General features: G+C 32.1%; 1 protein-coding gene and 1 non-coding gene across 3 annotated transcripts in view; one reads left to right on the top strand and one right to left on the bottom strand.

The window, feature by feature from the left end:
• GPC5 (glypican 5) overlaps nucleotides 1-17,655 on the bottom strand; it is a 1,134,491-nt gene that overhangs the window by 545,297 nt on the left and 571,539 nt on the right. The gene's annotated exons all lie outside the window — the stretch shown is intronic.
• On the top strand, nucleotides 16,927-17,030 carry LOC129516705 (U6 spliceosomal RNA). Its single transcript, XR_008665838.1, has one exon. It is a non-coding gene; the product is annotated as a U6 spliceosomal RNA (small nuclear RNA).

Raw genomic sequence — 17,655 nt, 5'->3', positions numbered from 1 at the left:
TCCCAGCTACATACCCATGCCTGGCTTCCTCTATTAGCCATATCCCCCACCAGACCAGTACATTTCTTACAATTGATGAACCTACATTGACAAATCATAATTACCCCAAGTCCATAGTTTACATTCATGTTCACTCATAGTGCTGTACATTCTGAAAGTTTAGACAAATGTATAATGACAAGTATCCATTATTATAATACAATACAGACTATTTTCACTGCACTAAAAATCCTCTGTGCTCTCCCCACTTATTCATCTCTCATCCTCCCCTAACCCTTTGCAATCAGTGATCTTTTTAGTGTCTCCATAGTTTTGCCTTTTACAAAATGTCATATAGTTGAAATTATATGGTATGCAGACTTTTCAGATTGGCTTCTTTTACTTAGTAATGTGAATTTAAGGTTCTTCCAGTCTTTTCATGGCTTGATAGCTCATTTCTTTACAATGCTGGATAATATCCTATTATCTTGATATACCATAGTTTATTCATCAATTCTCCTATTCAAAAACATATTGGTTGCTTCCAAGATTTGGCCATTATGAATTGTCTAATCTTTTTTAAGAGATTAAAAAATATTCTGAAGTAATTATATATAAATAGGTCTACTCAATACAATGAGAAAGTATCTGGAAAATAATAATTATAAATAAGTAGAGAGATCCATTTTCAGCACAAATAATTAAGGTAAGGAATGGAAGAAGAATAAGATTATATGTCATTATAGACACTAAGAATAGTTAAAGGAATATTAACAACAATTAAAAACAGCAGTGCATTTCAAAATAAGATATAACTCAAAAAAAAAAACAACAGAAATAAAGTTTGAATAGTCTCATATGTATTAACAAATCAGTTAATTTCACAATCTGGCTCACTATGTTTCACCAAATATTTGAGGAGGATGCAACACCAATTTTATACAAAACCTTCCAGAGATTACAAAAAAGGAGAAAATAATTCACAATTTGGTCTCAGGCTAACATCACCTCTGTATGGAAAGCCTAAGACATTATAAGAAAAAAAGCTACTATCGCCATCAGAAATGTAGATGTCAAAATCCTAGATAAAATATTAGAAAAGCGGCTTCAGAAAAAAAAAAAAAAGAAAGAAAAGAAAAGCGGCTTCAATGGTACATCAAAATTATAATTAATGGGAGTAACATCAATATATATGGTTGAATAAAGAGTCATGAAAATTTTCTCTTCCGTAAAAGTGATGAGAACTTGGCAAAATTGTCAAAATCCAATTTTCAGAGCTTTAGAAATGAACTAATTTTATAACAATCTGAAAAGTGTTTTATTTTTTAAGAAAATCAACTGAATCTAAGAACAGTGAGCTTTATGATGATTTTGTGATTGATATACACATGGATCTGAAAGCTGTTGCTCATGTTCAAGCTGTATGTATATGTCTACGGAGATCTGAGAAGGCCCTCCTTTTCATTTCTGTATGAACCTCCAAGCAAGAAGTGAAGCCTAAGACAAAGTATCCACTGCCTACAAGATAATGAAGGTGTATCCTAGCACATGCATGTATGCATGCACACATACACAAATCTGATTTTGAGTTGCAACACTATATACTTTAACATGTCCAATTTTCAACAAGACAAAAAAGCACATGTAAAGAAACAAGAAAGTACTGTCCCTACACACGAAAACAAACCATTAATAGAACTGTCCCTGAGGAGGCTGAGATGTTGAGTTTATTAGACAAAAACTTTAAAAATAGCCAATTTCAATTGACAGAAGAAAGAATCATAAAACTTGAAGATTAGCAATCAAGACTACTCATTTTGAAGAACAGAAAATAGAAACAATAGAAAAAAATCATAGAAATAGCCTAATGTTCCACTTTAAAAATAGAAAGAGAACAAACTAAATCCAAAACAAAAGAAAGGAAATAATCATGATTACAGTGAAAATAAATGAATTAGAGAAGAGGAAAAGAAAAGAGAAAAAGCAATGAAACCAAAGTTGGATATTTGAAAAAATAAACAAACAAAACCCTTAGCTATACTGACTAAAAATAAGAGAGAGAAGACTCAAATGACTAAGCAAGGAATGAAATAGGACTATCACTACTGACCTCATAGATACAAAAAGGAATGTAAGAGAATACTACGAATAATTATATGCCAACAAATTAGATAAGCTGCATAAATTAACAACTTCCTACAAAGAGGCAAACTACCAAAACAGACTCAAGGAGAAATGTAAATTTCTGAATGGCTTTATAATAGGTAAAAAAATTTGATTAGTAGTCACTATGTTTTCTGCAAACAAAAAGCCCAAATGGACCAAAAGCTAGATGGCTTCATTGGTAAATTTTACCAAATCTTAAAAGTTATCAGCCATCCTTCATAAACTCCTCCAAAAAATAGACTAGGAAAAAATACATTCCAGTTCATCCTGTGAAGTCTGATACCAAAATATGACAAAGATATTAAAAGAAAGAAAAACTATATACCAGTATCTCTCATGACTATAGAAACAAAAATCCACAATAGAATACTATCAAATTGAATATAGCAACATATAAAAAGGATCATATATCATAAGTGTGAGTGATTTATTCCAGGAGCTAAAATAAAGAAAATAATTCCATTTAAACCAGCATCTAAAAGATTGACAAAAAAATATATTTAAACAAAGAACAGTATAAACCTGTACACTGAAAACTACAAAGCATCACTGAAAGAAATTAAATGGAAGAACACATCATCTTCATGGATCTGAGGTCTCAATATTGTTAAGACAGAAATATACTCCAAAGTGTTCTTCAGATTCACTACTCCTTGTCAAAATTTTGCAGAAATTGTCAAATTGGTCTTGATATTCATATAGAAATGCAAGTGTGAAAAGAGAATAATGCCCCCCCTAGAGATGTCCATGTCCTAGAACCTGGGAAGATTTTAGTTTACATGACTAAAGAGACTTAGATATGATTACATTGAGGAATTTGAGTTTGGGTAAATGATCATGGATAATCTGGGTTGGCCCAAAGCAATCCTTATAAATGAAAGAGGAAGGCATGAGTAGTAGAACCAGAGAAACAATGGGATGATGGGAGATACTGGACTAAGGCAAGGAAGGGACCACAAGCTAATGAAGGCAGGGGGCCTCTAGAAGCTGGAAAAAGCAAGGAAATATATCCTTATGCAGAGACTACAGAAGGAATGCAGCCTTGCTGCTGACACCTTAATTCTAGGCCATTACCTCTAGCACTGTAAAATCATAAATTTATGGAGAGTTGTTATATCAGCAATACGAAACTAATATAGTCAAGGTCCCAGAATAGCCTTTACAGTCTTGAAAAGGAATAGCAAAATTGAAAGACTCATACTTCTAAATTTCAAAACTTTCTAAAAAGCTAGAGTAATTATATCAGTGTGGTACTGGCTTAAAGATAGACATTTAGGTCAATGGAGTAAATTTGAGAAATATATATATAGTCAACTGATTCCTGACAAGGGTGGCAAGACAATTCAACAGGGAAATAATACTCTTTTTAACAAATAGTGCTGAGAAAATTGTATATACACATGCAAAAGGATGAAGTTAGACTCTGACCTTACATCATATACAAGAAGTAAGTCAAAGTGGATAAAACCTAAGTATAAGAGTAAAAAGCATAACACTTTTATAAGAAAAGATAGTAAAAATTTTCACAACCTTGTATTAGACTGATGCTTCTTAGTGTAACACCAAATTACAAGCAACAAAAGAAAGAGATACATCATACTTAATTAAAATGAAATGTTTTATAGATAAAATAAACCATCAAGAAAGTTAAAAGACAACTCACAGAATGGGAGGAAATGTTTCCAAATCATACATCTCATAAAGGACTTATATTCAAAATACATACAGAACACTTGCAGCTCAACAATTACAAATGGGAAAAGGATTTGAATAGATACTTCTCCAAAGAAGATACATAAATGTGCAAGAAGCACATGAAAAGATCCTCAACATTATTAGTCAAGAGAGAAATGCAAATCAGAATTACAATAGGACACCATTTTACACGCACTAGGGTGACAACGTGGAGACAATCCCTCATACATTTCTGGTGGGAATGTGAAGTGCTACAGACACTTTGGAAAACAGTTTTATATTTCCTCACCAAAGTTAAACATAGAGTGACTAAATGCCCCAGCAATTTTATTCCTAGGTATATATCCAAGAGAGCTGAAAACACTTCTACCTGAAATGTACACAACTGTTTTAGCACCTTTATCCATAATAGCCAAAAAGCAGAAAGGGCCCAAATGTCCATCAGTTGAATTGATAAACAAATGGCATGTCCACTTATCAACTCTAATAAGGAATGAACAACACACTGCAACATCATGAATGGACCTTGAAAACATCATGAAGTGAATAAAACCAGACACAAAAGGTATTGTGTGGTTTTGCCTATATAGGATGTCCAAAAACAGCAAATACATAGAGACAGGAAGTAGATCAGTCATTGCCAGGTGCCGGGGAGAGGAGTTAATAGGATCTTATTAATAAGACATACAGAATTTGGTGTTTTTCAGTGATAAAACTGTTCTGGAATTTGTGGTGATCATTATGTAACTTTATGAATATACTAATCAATTATACACTCCTAAAGGGTGAACTTGATGGTATGTGAATTATAATCCAATAAAATCTATAATAAATAAAAAACAGGTTTATTCTAATAATACAAGATTATTTTGACATCATAAAATCAATCAGTGTAATTTACAGCATTAACAGTTTGAAAGAAGAAATCTTATCTCAGAGGATGCACAAAATTGTATTTTTTAAATGTACAGATGAGGAATAAAATGGAATTTCTTTAACCTGATTAGAGATAGCCATAAAAACCTATAGCAAATGTCATAATTAATAAAGGAGATATTAAAGGCTTTCCTTCTGAGATCAGAAGCAACACAAGATTCCCCAGTCAGTTCAATAAAAGAAAAATAAAAAGTGCCTAAGTATTGGAAAAAAAGAAATATACTGGTCATTATTTGCAAATTACATTGTATCTGCAGAAAAATTTAAATGTTAGAATTTATAAGTAAATGTCGTTCACAACATCACTGATTACAATATCTGCATATAAAAATCTAAGGAAACTTGTTCTAGAAAGTTTGAACGATTTTTCAAATCATTTAAATAATGTTAAACATATCTATCCCATAACAACAACAAAATAGTCAAGTTGCCTGTGATTGTGGATACTCGTAGAGGTATGAGGACTATCTCATTATTAAAGACCATTTTTATTTTTATTTTTTTAAAGACCATTTTTAGATATAAATCACAGACTCTGAAGAATGTCTTGATTCCCTAGGTACTTTTTTTTTTATTTACCAAAATTGACAATTTTTTTCTCTCTCACTTCTTAGGAAGTAACACAGGGCTTATTTAAAAATGTGCAATTAATGCAGACATGTAAAAAGTAGAAAATGAAGATAATCTACCAGACTCATCTTAACCATAACCACTTATAATATTTTGGTGTATACTCATATATGTATGGGTGTAAATATGTACACATGTGGCTATGTGTATATATAATCCAATATGTGAGAGTACTTGTGCACGTGGTCAAGGGAGAAATACATAAGTAAATAGAGAGATGTCAAAGCTAATAGACATTCTATTTGTTAAACTATTTTTGTTTTTGAAGTTAGACAACTTCTAGAACTTAATATAGCAACCAGAAACCCTAGAATTATTTCCATATTTTCACATTTCTGAAATGACATCTGTGTACATATAAACATTCATCACAATCAACTACACATGTTGTTTGGAGTTCTCTCCTCCAGCTGCTGTGTTACGTTGAACACATTGACGTGTATTTGCATACTATTTGGGAATTTAATATTTGTTATGTTGGATTTCTTCAGTTCTTAGAACATGCAGCTTGGAATACACATTTTCTGTTCTTACAACTGAATGGTGCACACATACCAGCAGTAAAGGATTACAGTTAGTGGGTCCCGAGCTTGCATTCTTAACAATCCTTGTAAATACTCCCCTTCATATTAACACTACCTTCTGTTCTAATCCAGTTTCAATAGGGTATGCTTAGGAATTCAAACCATAGTGCTTCCTCATTTAAATAGATAACCTGCCACTCAAAAACTGACCTTAAAGTTTGATGTTAGAAATGGAGCCAGTAGTTCTGAATATTATAAATAACAGACTGGATTTTTTGCAAAGCATTAATGGGACATTTAAAACAACAGAAAGAAAACAAAATAATAAAACAACAGAAAGATTTGGCTCTTGTGATGTTTCCCAATAGTGATTACAAATAATCTTCTCTTTCTTTTCTATATTTGAATGACATATTACATTTCACACATCCTTTACCTGTTGTCAGAACCCGAATGAATATTGCTAAGGGAAAAAGCTTACCTAGTACGGTGTTTGTAAATGTCAACTAGCCAACAGATATTTGGAAGCCTATGAATGTTCACCTTTCTACATTTGCTCAAAGCCATCTGGAATTAATGTTCTCTCCTCTTTCTCCTCTTCTTACCTCAAAAAAGAAAAAAATCTCCTTATGTAGAAGTTGACACTAAGCATATTAAATAAGCTGGTATTTAGCCCTCATGCACTGAAGCAGGAATTACACATGCATGTGAAAAAAAAAAAGAAGGAAACATTTTTATAGTAATCTGTACACTTGCTGTCAAGTTATCCTTTGATATATCTGCAATTTTCCAGTGAAACACATCTTGTTTATTCTGGAATAGAAGCAAGCTCTTGCATGTCTACCAGGATTCATTTGCTGCTTAAGAAATCCTGAAACAAATCACATGTCCCACAAACCAAGTCTGCTTGTTTTCATTTTATTTTCTCAGCCTGATTACTCAACATTCGTGGAAATGAATAATTTGAAAGATGATCCTAAAAACTGCATAGCGTTGCCCAACCCTCTCTGGTTAATTTTCCTCTGAGGCCTCAGGACTGTGAAGTAGGGAAACGGAAAATGAACAAGTGGCCCTGTTAACTCTGAAAACTCTACTCTGGATAAGTGGCTTGTACATGGTGCACTGAAACCAATGGATAAGTAATGGGTAAGTAACACCTTGGAGGGAGCTTTGGCCTTCTTTGGGTTCCATTCATCTTTTCTATCTCTTCTGTTTCCTTTCTTGTATTTGTTTTATCAAAACCCAATGTAACAAAATCTGGGCAAGTCATCAAAGTCCTCACACGTTTCAGCCATATCCATCCCCAATTCCACCATCTGATATTAATGTAGTAAATATTACCAAACCCCTTCTTGGTACAAATCACTTTATGGGGTCAATTAGACACAGAGTAATTAGCGTAGTGCATGATCAGATTAGCATATGGCAGCCCTTAGCTTCTTACAGAGTAACGTTTTCTATTTTCTTTTCTTTCTTTTTTTTTTTTTGTTTTTGTTTTTGTTTTCTATTTTCAAGTCCTTGAGTATTCTGTCCTTCCCAGGTCCCAGACTTTTCAAATTGACCTACCCATTTTCTTCCCTTAAGTTTCTGCCTCCACTTTTTCAATTTATTTCTGTTCTACAAAAATTTCCCCCCAAAAGAAAAATTAATCTTCCACTAAGAGTGTGATATTTTTTTGGCTAATTACTTCAAGTTCAAACTCTTCAGCCCATACTTAAAATCTTGTCTTTTCACCTCTTGCATATTCAGTTACTGATACTCAAAAATGATCATATAGCTATATCTTGTAAATTATTCACTATAAATGATAGGTAAATATGCAAAATGCCAAACATCTTAAAAAATAACTAGCTTACACTAGTACCTTCAAAAATGCAATTAATAAAGTGTATACTTTTAATGTATTTTGAACATCTATATATCAGGAACCAAACTTGTTAGCTGGAAACATAAAAGAGATCACGGATCTGGTCAACTGACCCAATGTACAATTTTGAAAATGTAAATTTGATTTATTCTTGATAAATTATTTCTCAAAAAATAATCCATTAATAAAGGATATTGTCAGGAAAGTAAACCTTGTTTGGGGCCTTTTAGGAGCCAACACATCTGTTTGATTTAAACCTAGGAGATATAGAATGATAAAAAGAAATTAGGTTGTAGCTAAATATTCACAAATATAAGGTTATTCTCTATTGGTTTAATGTGCTCATTTACACACGAATATTCAGCTTTAGGAATTAAGGGACTCATTAACTTTGCTAAACATGGAATTTAGCTTTTTTTTTTAAAGCTAATTATTTCTTTACTATTTTTATATCCAAGTACAGTCTTCTTATTACTCACAAAGGACAAATCTTTACCAACCCCCATCCCTCCAGTCAGGGAAATAATTTCATTTAAACATCCCTTGAAAGCAATTATTTATGTGCTCCACAGAAACTGGGGTAAACTTTTTATAGTCCCATTTATTTTGTGGAGATTAGAGATTACTTATGAAATAATATAACTCATAACTATTTGGTTACTACATAAACAGAAAAATAGAGCAAAAGTAAATTTCAATCACATATCAGAAATATCTTGTTATAATTTAACTGACCTTTCAGGTGCCTTCAAAGGGTTATTTTGATCTTTAACAACACCACGGATTTGAGAGGCTCTACGTTCTCTGCATCATCAAAATTTTATGAACGAAAATTATTAACACAATTGAGAATTGCTTTGATCGTTGTTCCTGTAAGATGTTCTCTGAATAGACTGTTTTAAATCTATGATAAACACTGTAATATATTTGAAGAAACCCTTCTTGAGGCATCTTCCCTACCTGACACTATGTGTTCTATCTTTCAGCAAAGTACAGCAGTTATTTTCCTGTAATTTCTTAGCAGAGTTGTCTCTGGGGCCTCCTTTAAAATCTCCAAGCTTCTCACATTTCAAGTTTCTCTAGAGTAGTGTTTCTCAACCTTGGCTGGAAGTCCTGATGTCCACCTGCATCTCAGACCAATTACATCAAAAACTCCAGGGGTGGAACCCTGACATCAGTAATTTTTAAAACTCCCAGGTGGTTCCAATGTGCAGTCATGGTTGAAAAACACAATTTAGAGTGAGAAATGACCTCAGGCTATCCACAACTTTTCTATTAATAGCCTAACATATTACAAGTGGCAAAATGGCATCAGTGAACATGTATGGTTATAAAATAGAGCTATTTGTTTTGTTCCAATTCTGCTGAGTTATTTTTGTGAAACCTCTGTGTCTATGTCCCTGTAATTTGAAGTTTGAGCCATTAAACTCTGATGAAGAATCTTTGCTAAATTTAGACCAGAGCTAGAGCATGATTTTCTTTTCCTGATTTAAAAATGGCAGCTCTCAGTAAAATTTGACTATTGAATTATTTCCTAAAAAATCAATTTTGAACAAAAGTGTCACTCTTAAATAATTAAAATTTTAATGATTTTCAGATAAGTAATAAGTCATAAATGCTATTTATTTAGATCAATTTATTAATGCATAGAATTCCTAAGAACACCTCTCTCATTAGTAGTTTCTTAATATGAAGTCTTATGTATCAAACTGCTTATGCTAACATTTATGGTATCTGAAACTGTTTCATGTAATATTGTTAATGTTTTTAGCTTTCTAGTCAGGGAAAGTTTCTCACTCTAATAATTCAAAAAAAAATCATGTTTTTGTTTTGAACTCACCTTTAAATTTCAGCTCCAAGCTCTTTTAACTTGTTTATTTTAAATTTGCTGCAGAATTAATTTTCTAACCTCTCAGTTTATTGTTCAGTAATGTCTCTCTCAGGCCCAAACATGGTAGGAATAATAAAACACCATTCATCAGTAATAAGGAAATTTTTTCTTAAAAGGTTTCACTTTATGTTTTATCCTTACCACAGCCTTTTTATTAGGCAACAAGATGATTTGATTTGGTTTCAAAATGATTTGAAACCATTTTGTCATTTTGTGTAATGGGACCTAGCAAACTGACATTTGAAATTAAACAAAACAAGATAAAAACAAAACTTTAATTCGGAAATTTTAGTTACTATGGAATAAAATTTATAAGAATGTTATTATTAATGATGTAAACCCAACTGTTTGGAGATTACAGTGAATTTCATGACACTGAACAAATATTATGACATTTAAGCATTAATCAACCTAAGAAATTTATTTCAAGAAAGAGCCTTTGGTCCCAGATTGCTGCTACCTTAACTATAATGCAAATTTTTAAAAGTAAACCACACTTTCCCTGCCAGTTCATGAAATGGCAGCATGGAGGCAGGGCAAAATATCATCTCTAATAGGCCATATATCTGAATCTGCTTTCCAAAGTAGAAGTGATCCACTCTTTTGTTATTTCTCCTTCCTATAAATATTTATATTGAAGACGTTCTACCCCTAACAACAAATTTTCTTGGCTTCCTCCCCATACCTGTGGGTGATAATTTGACTGGACTCACAATTGTACCTGAACCACGTAGGGGTCACACTTGGCTTTCAATAAATGTTTCCAGAATGAATGATGAGGGAGGTGGACTACATAGATTTAGCATTTCTTAAAACACATCAAATTGTTTAAGATTTGTGCATTTCACTGCATGTAAATTGTACTTTAACTACAAAGAATAAAAGCAATGTTTTCATTCCCCTTGGATGCTTTCAGAATCATTCAGCAACCCATTATAGAATTGGAGAGTTTCTCCTTCATCACAAATAGGTTAATGCATCTTGATAATCCACATTGTTCTCTGGACTCAGAAGTTTACTATTTTAAAAATCAAACACATCCAAAAATTTGCCCACCAATGTGGATATTCAAATAATGTACAAACACACATGTCAAAAAAAAACACACATGTCAAATTCAAGGAAGATGTCTTAAATACTAACAGCTTCATTGAAATAAAATTGAAGTTTTTTATAGTAATTATTTTGTAGGATTAGGCATATAACTACACCAAAACATGAAAACATTCTTTTATAGTCAGACTTTGTATAAAAGAAACACTCTCATTTACTTTTACAGATGTTTGAAAAATTTTACAGTTATATAAAAGTAATCAAATATAAAAATTGGATATGGACAAAACAAATACAAACGAGCATTATTAAGACATTATTTAATCAGTACCATCAATAGGTCCTAAAAAGTATTTAAGTACATTACTTACAAGTGAAAATCTACCACTTTATTATCAGTTATTCAGTCAACAGTTATTAAGAACAAAATGCTCTACAGAATGGCCAGAGTATAAACCCCAATCCACAAACAACAAAAAAATGTAATCTTTTCCTTTCCTAATCATTTTATCCTTCTTTGTTTGACTTCATTAGTTGATCTCTAAGAAATAAGAAAGCATGTAAAGTGAAAAAAAATAAAACATAAATACAAAAGCATGGTTTCACCAACATCAAAACTTGAAAATATATTAAGAAATAATGATACATTCTTACTGTTCTTAGCAACATAGAATAGATACTAGCAATAAAAAAGACCTCGGAGTCTAGAGTATTGTTTGTTTAAGAAGAACTTCTCTCCTTAATAAAAGAGTATGCAACATATCATACATATCATATCATACATAACATATGAACAAATGAAAAGAATTAAAAGTAGGTGATTGTCCAAAGCCTTACCTGTTGGCTCATTTTTCACTTTTAGTGATAGATAGGGATATCTATAGAAAACTAAGGCCAGAAAAAAAAAAGTACTTCTTACTGACACAGCAAAAATGTCCCATTCTCCAAGAGGGTATAACTGTCCTTTGGTCACAGAGTTAGTTCATAGCAGAGCATATTGAATAGCTTTGCTCAAGTTGTACGTTTTTATCTAATTATAAAGAAAAATAGAATTCCTATATTATATTAGAACTATAGGAGTGATTATTAACTTTTAAAATTTAACTTCGTGAACTGATTTTATTCCCTTCAAATAAAAATAGTACTATTTTGCATTGCAGTTTGAATTTTTTCCAATGTGTGCTTAAAATTGTTGCATATGCAAATCATCATATCTTTTAGTATTGCTTATGTACTTTGCAAATGAAATGTCTAAAGCAAATTCTATAACTCAATTTCTGGTTTTGTTGTAAACCAAACACTACTTAATAGCTCAGCATACCTGATTTGACTTGGCATTTTCAAAACTGATTTATTGTACACTCTAAAAAACCTGTTAGTTCTAATCTTGCAAATGCAATAGGTTCTTCTTGCCATGATAATTATTATGTAGCTGATAGGTATGTTATGTCTTCCCTCAGTTTATATAATTATTATTTATCATCCATTTCCAAAAGAAATCACATCTCCAAAGCAATAGGTTTTGCTATGTTCTATTGACTAAAGTGTTTGCATTATCTGAAGAGCAGCCTGGTTAAAAAGACAACCAATACAAACTCAACTCACTCTATTCCAAGCCCTGAAGTAATTCCTGGGGAGAAACAGATAAAGTCTTTTATGCTTTGCAATGGGTCTGGTCAATGTCTTAGAATTTAAACACAATTAACACCTAGAGTTTACAGTTTGCTTCTACTGCTTACAAAATAGCTGCAATCAATAGGCTACACAAGACTGACTTCTCAAATATTTAAAAAATATGCCAAATAATTAGGTAGGGCTGGTTTACAATTTAAGGTATGCTTAGGATATGATATAGCACAATATTTCTTTTTAAATAATTTCCATTCTCAAATTGTAATTAATTCTTTTAAAATTGACAATGGCACCTTGACAAGCATTGTTTATAATTATGTTTTGCTTTTTTAAATCTGAAGTCCAGTGACTTCTGTTCATTCACAATAAAATTGTATCACTCTGCCATCCTAGATGGCTCCTTAATAGCCATGTGAGAAAGTTCTTATATATGTGCCTCTTTTTTGGTATTATAAAGTAACAAAAAAGACCTTTGAGAATTCTGTATTTGTTCTCTTATTGAGGACCCAAACTGAGTTACAGTTAAAGAGGTTCTAGAAAAATATCAAAGTATTTTTTCTCTGAGTTTTCTCCTAAGTGGCAAAAAGTAATGCAATGGAGAATCCAGTTAAAGAAAGCCATCATTCTTTATACTCCATTTGAGGATAAAGAAATAATTTTAGGATAGCTAAAATTATTTTAATATTTGCTTCAAATTTTAAAGATAGAATGAATTAGATTCAACACAAAGGGCAACTACTATTACTATAATAACTACATTTGAGTCAGTAATTCATGTATTTATATTTACATGAAAATCTATCAGTTCTTTCTTATTTTACTATTGCAGGTATCTTGGATTCTTATAAAGGGCAGTATATGATAGAATTGGGGAATATATATTAGGCCTGAAAAATCACTCAAGAATTATTTTCTTCTCTCAATTGATCTATCAATCTATTAATCTATCAATCTATTCACTATCTACTGATAGCAAATATATTCATAATATTAAAATGATGAAATCCCTCCAAAAATGAAATCCAAGAAAATGTGAAAGTGGGCAACTTATAACAACTTTACTTATTAAATAAGTCTTTTTATCTTTATGCAAAAGTCCCACCACTAAGGGAATATGTTTTATACATGCTTCAGTAGCTAACAAATTTATATTTAAGAAGTATTTATCTAAATATTTTTATAACAATGAAAATATGAAAGTATCTTAACAATCTACCATAGCTACATGAATGAAAGTCATCTTTATAAATGAAAAGTACACAATAGTTATAAAAGACATTATACACTGACATGGAAAAATCTCAACCATATATTTTTGTGTGAATAAAGAAAGTTATAAGCAAAAACATGTATAGTATATGCCCTTTTGTATAAAAACAATATTACAACATATGCATTCAGAGAGAGATGTGTATACATATGCCTTTAACTTATAAGCAAGAGTTGCCTTTGGGGAGCTTGATTTGTATTGATGTTTATTTTCTTTTTTTTAATGATGTTTATTTTCTTCTTTTTAACCAAAGTAGTTAAAGCATTGACAATCTTTTTACAATGACTTTGAATCTTCTTTCCAGATGTACCTCATTACTGAGACTATTTTTTGTGATCTTCTCATCTGAGGCATTTTAAGATGATATAAATGTGAACATATTCTGAGAAATTATAGGCAAATAATAAGTAATCCTTGCATGATTACTCCTTACTCCTTAATTCAGAATAGTAAAGGAGTAGACTCAATTTTTTTAAAAAACATATGCACCAAAAGTCAAGTGTTCTTACATAAAATATAAGGTTTTCTGAGAAGGGAATAAAAAAAATTCAAAGGTTCATGATGAGCAAAATTGAAGAGAGGCTAGGTAACTAGAAAACATAATAAAGCACAAGAAATTGCAGTCTCAGAGTCTGGGGATTTTTAATTGGCATAACAGAAGACCTGAAAATTTGTTTCCATCCATGCAATGAAAAAAGAATAAAAATCTAAAAATTCAACCTAAAGTAAACTATGGACTGTTGGTGATGATGACATTTCAATGTAGGCTCATTAGTTGTAACGACTGTGCTATTTGGTGCTGGATGTTGTTAGTGGAGGAGGCTGTGCATGTTGGGAGACAGAAGATGTAAGGAAACTCTCTTTACTTTTCATTCAGTTTTTTATGTGAACCTAAAACAGATCTAAATAATAAAGTTTAAAAATAAAAAAAAATAAAGATCCTCTGCTAACTGCTGATACCAATGTAGTAGATGTCTTCTGGCCATCCTAAAAGACCCTAAACAAGATTCACTCATCATAATGGAGGGAGTGGTTCAAGGCAGGGGTAATGGAAACTGTGAATCTCTTGACACTCAAACATGAAATCCTTTGGCATCATTTCTCTTCATTTCTCTTCCATTCAGTTTGATAAAGTCAGTCACAGAGCTAGCCCAGGTTTAGAGAAAGAGGCCATGGACTTCCCACTTAATGGGAAGAATGGGAAAGAATTAATGGTCAACTTTTAATCAATCATGGGAAGAGATCTCAATAGAGTACTTAAAGCAAAAGCTTCAATTTATATTAGGTAATTGAGGTTAATTAAATTAGAAACTGTTTTATTAGATTTGATCTAGTACTATACCTCTTCATCTGAGTTGGAAAGGGTATGGACTCAAAAAAATTGTCATCATTTTAGAACAATAAAGTAGCTAAATTGCCATATTTAATATCTTAAAAGCTACATAAGTTATGGTAATGGAATAAAGAAACAAGCAAATGAAAATTATCAACTCAAAATTCATGCATCATTCAAATTTAATTTGCATGGATTGGAATCACTAGCTTTTTTAAAATTAAAAATATTGTTATATATTGAGGTGCGTGGGTTGCTCAGACAGGTAGGCATCTGACTCTTGATTTCAGCTCAGGTCATGATCTCAGCACTGTGAGATGGAGCCCTACATTTGGGCTTTGTGCTCAGGAGGGAATCTGCTTGAGATTCTCTCTTCCTTTCCCCTTCCCTTCCCCTTACCTGCAATCTCTCTCTCTCTCTCTCTCTCAAATAAATAAATAAATAAATAAATAAATAAATAAATAAATAAATAAAACGTTTAAAATATTATATAGTTACATAAAATATATTCAAGGAACATTAATTCTTATTATATTTGGTGCAGAATATATTTTCCAAACTTACAGATAAAGGTTTGTACAAGGAATGATAAAAATAGAAAACAGAATAATACTGTAGTAAAGAGAATAAAGCTTCCCCTCTCTTCACAGATTTCCATACTCTAATCCCCAAAACCCATGAGTATATTACCTCACATGGCAAAAACAGACTTTGCAAATGTGATTAAGAATTTTGAAATGAGGGGATCCCTGAGTGGCTCAGCGGTTCAGCGCCTGCCTTTGGCCCAGGGTGCGATCCTGGAGTCCCGGGATCAAGTCCCACATCGGGCTCCTGCCATGGAGCCTGCTTCTCCCTCCTCCTGTGTCTCTGCCTCTCTCTCTCTCTCTCATAAATAAATAAATAAATAAATAAATAAATAAATAAATAAATATTAATAAATAAAGAATTTTTTTTAAATAAAGAATTTTGAAATGATAAGATTAACCTGGATTATCTACATGGATGCAATGTAAACTACTCCTGTATGAGTCTTTATAAGCATGTGGGTAAAAAGGTAGGAGTCCAAGAGTTGGAGGACTGTGATAATGGAACGGGAGTTTGGATTGTTAGGAACAAAAGAATGCAGGGTAGCCTCTAGAAGTTGGTGAAGGCTGCAACAGATTCTTTCCTAGAGACTACAGAAGAACACAGTCTTTAATGGTACCTCCAGAAGACCTATTTCAGATTTCTGGCCTCCAGAACTGTAACACTGTAATAAGCCACTAGATTTGCACTACTTTGTTACAGCAGAAATTAAAAGCTTACAAGGCTATCAAAAATTTAAAAATGGAAGTTATAATTATTTCCCTTAAATGATAGCTTACAACGAATAAATCATTTAGAAAAATTTTAAAACTAATTTGTATGGTACGATACTTAACTACATTGTTGTTATCCAGTGAAGTCATCTAGGATTTAGGAACTGTGATTTTTAAGTAATAAAGGTGGTTGAAGGCATGTAAAATATGCTTTGGAAAATATAGGTCAAAAAAAATAATTCATTTTGGGAGCATATTAATAAACCAACTTTCACACTTTGGAAACATACAGATACTCAATGGCAAATTAAATGTAACTATATACAAATATACCTGTGTACAATCAACCTATGTATAAATAAATATATTTTAAATAAGTATAACCTGAATAAATAAAATAAAATGTAATTCCAACCAATGCATTAAAACATGGAAGAACTCTCTAATTTGTGAGTTCAGGGTTCTCTCCCATCTGATAGTTTGGCAACCTCTAATTTGTGTGTGTGTGGGGTGTGTGTATGTGTGTGCAAGTGTGCTCCTTCTGTTCTTCTAAACTGGTATGCACAAGAGAACTTAGGGAAGGAATGAGGAGGAAAACAAGCATTTCTTTGTGGATCTATAGAATTAATTTTCCATTAAAAGAAAAATGTGAGTGCTCACTTCCACAGCACATATAGTAAAATTAGAACTATACAGAGATTAGCATGACCCCTCCGCAAGGATGACATGCAGATTTGTGAGGTGTTCCATGGTTTAAAAAAAAAAGAGAGAGAAAAAGAAAAATGCTAATTGAACGTGTCATAATTTTATCATCTTCATATATGAGAAATCTAAAAACATTTCATTTCATTACAATAAAATGGAGAAAGAACAAATATGCATAGCCAAGAAATGTAAGACCTAATCAGTTTCCATCATAAACTAACTGGCCATCACTGGGCCTATTTCTACACGTGATAAAACAGAATGTCTCATATGCCCAGTGTCATCAGCCTGCCACTGTTCTGTTTCCCATCTTAATTAGAACGGGAGCTCCAATATATTATGTATTTTCAATTTATGCTAATGAACAAGGTCACTTTCCTCCTGAAAGTCTTTTTATTCTCTACAGTTGAGAGAATTCAAATCAAGCTTGTTAACTCATCTTTGTAAGTTCCTTCCTTCCTTTATTTCCAGTTCTCCAAATATTTTTGTTAAGAGCAAAAGGCACAGCCAGGATCCATGATCTTAGCTTCTCCTAGCCTGGCCCACCTCATCCATTTCAGCCCAAGCCTCTTTGATAAGATGTTCAGAGAATACTGGTATAAAATGTGGATGCTTCCCAGACCTTAATTGCTTAGGAGGCATTTCTGAGAATGTAGAATAAACCTTTTTGCAATGT

Source organism: Nyctereutes procyonoides, unplaced genomic scaffold (genome assembly GCF_905146905.1).
Source record: "Nyctereutes procyonoides isolate TBG_1078 unplaced genomic scaffold, NYPRO_anot_genome, whole genome shotgun sequence".
Classification (NCBI taxonomy): Eukaryota; Metazoa; Chordata; class Mammalia; order Carnivora; family Canidae; genus Nyctereutes; species Nyctereutes procyonoides.
Note: the sequence above shows the minus strand (reverse complement) of the source record. Positions and strands in the feature narration are given on the sequence as shown.